The sequence below is a fragment of the Equus asinus genome, chromosome 20, assembly GCF_041296235.1.
Source record: "Equus asinus isolate D_3611 breed Donkey chromosome 20, EquAss-T2T_v2, whole genome shotgun sequence".
NCBI classification, from domain to species: Eukaryota; Metazoa; Chordata; class Mammalia; order Perissodactyla; family Equidae; genus Equus; species Equus asinus.
This window is the reverse complement of record NC_091809.1, coordinates 91,971,954-91,975,796: the sequence shown is the minus strand read 5'-3', so window position 1 is coordinate 91,975,796 and position 3,843 is coordinate 91,971,954. Positions and strand designations below refer to the sequence as shown.

Here is a 3,843-nt window from a genome sequence, read left to right as displayed (position 1 = left end):
TGAGAGTGTGATAATGATTCCTGGTGATTTTGAATTCACATTTGAATCTCTAGAATCTTCAGAGATTTATCCTCAAAGGCAAATAATAATAAGATAGCATGACTGCTATATAACAAGGACTTTTGAATTTACTGGTGTAAGATGAATAAATCATTATTTCAAGAGGTAAGATTTCGGCTTTTGTGAGTTAATCTGATGTATTGCTTTTCTTTTACCATTTGAGAAGGATTTATCCTCTAAAGTTGTATTTGTACTTGTGCAGCCAGAGTTGAGAAACAAGGCAGATGTAAACCAGCATCAGCTAGCAAGTAACCCTAGCTGAATTAGCCTAAGTTTCTACAGTCTAGTTAGTGTGTATAAACAAGCATAATTGAAGATAGTAAGATTCCTCCTTTTTCCACCCAGAAAACCAGAAGTTCATAGGATCTTTTAACACTATCTAAATGTGGCACTCAGCCATAATGTTAATAATTCACTAACTTGGAGATGTTTTGGGGACTTACTATTAGTAAATGTCTTATGGAAATACTTCCTTTGTTTGTTGTTCTGAGTGCTTTAGGTTACAGGCAACCAGATACTTTGTTACAAAGTGGACAACACAAAGTCAGAAAACTTGTATATGAGGTTCAACCTGGCCACTTACTGGGTGAACCAGGGTAAACTTCTTAAATTTTTATGCTGGAACCTTATTCAGCTGTATAGTATGTTGAAACTAATATTATTTTGTTCTATAATACTCCAATTAGAAAACCACTACATTGTTAGATTGTTACATTTGGAAATGTTTTGATTTTTTTTTAATAACTGTGCTTCAGTTGTGTGCTATATATTAAACATTTAATGTTTTGCATAGTAATTAGATTGATATTTCAAACTACTTTACAGAACAGTATTTTAATTGTAAATATTAAAAATTTATAATAAATTTACAATAGGTGATTTCATTCAGAACCCTAATTTGAAATTCCTTTCTATTTCTATTCCTTTTTATTTCTTGTTTGTCCAATTAGGAAAATTGTGTTTCTCCTTTTAAAAAATCGTCGTGTTTTACTGATAGAAATTGTAAACTTGTGGTTTACTAGACACCTTTATTATACATAGCTATCAGAAAGTAGAAAGTGTCACTTATCCACTCATTTCTAAGAGACTTGACTTCATCTTATTTAATTTCATTTATAGCACAGTTACTAAAGGAATGGACTGGATTCAAACTGCCTGAGCTTCACATCTTGATTCCACAACTTGCTGCATAAATTTAGATAAATTACTTAACATTGTCAAAGTCAGTTTATTCACGTATACGTAAAATTAAAGTACTTAATATTATTGCATGGAAATTAAAATAGAACTCAAAAGATAAAAGTCTTCATCTTGTGTCCATATGATTTTGTAAACATTCAATAACTGCTGGTTGTTACAGGAATCTTCATTGCATACTCGTATATTTATACAATTTCATCATTTTTATACATACCATTCTTTTTGTTATTCTCATAATGCTTATGTTATTTAGTCTTTAGCTTTAAAGCCAATGTAAGTACATTTTATAGATATATAATATAAAGGGAACAATATACATTATTTAAAGTAGATTTAAAAGTGGTCCTGATAAAAACAACTTTTAAAATAAATAAAATATAGAAGATTCATTACACATAAACATATAAACCCTAGACTCTGAAGTAAAAAAAAAAGTCCAAACTTAGCTTGAAAATTTTGTTTTAATAACCTCACGTGTCAATGAAAACGAAACTGTGAAATTTACAACTTCTATAATGTAATCTTTCATCACAGGTTTGTTTTAGGTAGAAGCTGTGTTGTGTCATGGATGCCTTGGGCGATGGGAACCACACTGCAGCGACAGGGTTCATTTTATTGGGCTTAACTGGTGACCCGATCCTTCGAGTCATCCTCTTCATGATCATCCTGTGTATGTACCTGGTGACCATATCTGGCAATCTCAGCACAATCATTCTTATCAGAATCTCTTCTCAGCTCCATCATCCTATGTATTTTTTTCTGAGCCACTTGGCTTTTGCTGACATGGGCTTATCACACCAAATATGCTTGTAAACTTCCTGGTGGAGAGAAATACCGTCTCCTATTTTGGATGTGGCATCCAGCTTGGTTCAGCCGCTTTCTTTGGAACAGTTGAGTTCTTCCTTCTGGCTGCCATGGCATATGATCGCTTTATGGCAATCTGAAGCCCATTGCTTTATTCCACCAAAATGTCCACACAAATTTGTGTTCAGTGGCTCATAGTAGCTTATGTATGTGGTTCTCTCAATGCTTCCACCATTACTATATCCTACTTTACTTTATTCTTCTGTGGACCGAATCAAGTCAATCATTTTTTCTGTGATTTTGCTCCTTTAGTTGAACTCTCCTGTTCTGATGTCAGTATTCCTGCAGCTGTCCCCTCATTTACAGCTGGCTCCATCATTGTGCTCACGGTGTTTGTCATAGCCGTCTCCTACATCTACATCCTCTTCACCATCCTGAAGATGCGCTCCACTGAGGGGCGCCACAAGGCCTTCTCCACCTGCACCTCTCACCTCACAGTGGTCACTCCCTACTATGGGACCACCACATTCATTTATGCAACACCCAAGTCCTGCTACTCAACTGACCAGAACAAGGTGGTATCTGTATTCTATATGGTGGTGATCCCCATGTTGAACCCCCTTATCTACAGCCTTAGTAACAATGAGATTAAGGGGGCTCTGAAGAGAGAGCTTGCTAGAAAAATATTTTCTTAATGAACCCAATTTTTGGTAGGATTTGATATAGTAATATACCATAAATGTAATAATAAAGGTAATTAAATATTTATGGTATAAATATTTCAGTCCGTATGTTAACAGCCAGTGCAGAACTTTTTAGTAAAAGTAGGGGGTGGTTTATAAGTATCAAATTGTAAATCAGAGGGCCAGAGTTCATAACCTTTAATAAAAGGAAAATAAATTTATTAAAAGCAAAGTTTTATTAACATGAATAATTACTTAATCTGCTTAAAATCCTTCTAAAATTTTATTCATATCTTTTCAAATATTGTTCTCTGCCATAAGGTACTGTTATTGTACCTCCAAGTCTTTCAGACTGTGTCCATTTTTAACTGCAGCTTATCCTGAAATGAACATGATAATTACAGTTATGACTGAGTACATTCTGAGGGGAAATGACCAAGTAGAACCAGAGTAAAATTACTGGAAACATTCTTCTTGCTGTAGTAAGTAAGGTTATCTGCCGGTGATGGAATTTTTGGACCTATAAATTCTGACTTGCATTCCTGGTCTCGAGCATCAGTCTAGGTAAAGGGGACCTCATGAAAGAGCAGGATGTGATGGCCTGACCAACCTGTGAATGCTTCTGTCAAGTCACCTGCTGGGAGAATGAGCAGGGTTCCTGAACCCCTCAGGGGCTGGGGGGAACAAACTCTTGGAGTAACTTGTTGATGGTCAGACTCACATCCTGTTAAGGAAGATTGAGAGAACTGGATTGCTTCACCCATAAAGGTTAAATAAGCTCTGTATCCTGAGGACAATCACATTTATTTCCAATTCCCTGTCCTCTAGTTTTTTTTAGACAAAAATATTTTTGTCTATATAATATCAATCACAAACATCTAAAACTAAAGTAATTATCTCCTTCCACTCTCAATTTGCTCCCCTCCAATGTTTTTTAGCCCAGTAAGAGGCACCATCATTCAATCAATTTTTTGATTCGGAAACCTGAGGGTTATTTATTTCTTTTGCCCCCTTCCCCTGCTTACATTCAATCTCAAAGTCTTGTACATTCTGAGTCCAGTACGTATCTCCTACTTCTATTCATGTTCATTGTCAA

The 3,843-nt window shown here is 35.2% G+C and overlaps 1 pseudogene; it reads left to right on the top strand.

Moving 5' to 3' along the window:
• The first annotated feature begins 1,824 nt into the window (after nt 1-1,824).
• LOC106843945 (olfactory receptor 5P76-like) lies at nt 1,825-2,759 on the top strand (annotated as a pseudogene).
• The last annotated feature ends 1,084 nt before the right edge of the window (nt 2,760-3,843 follow it).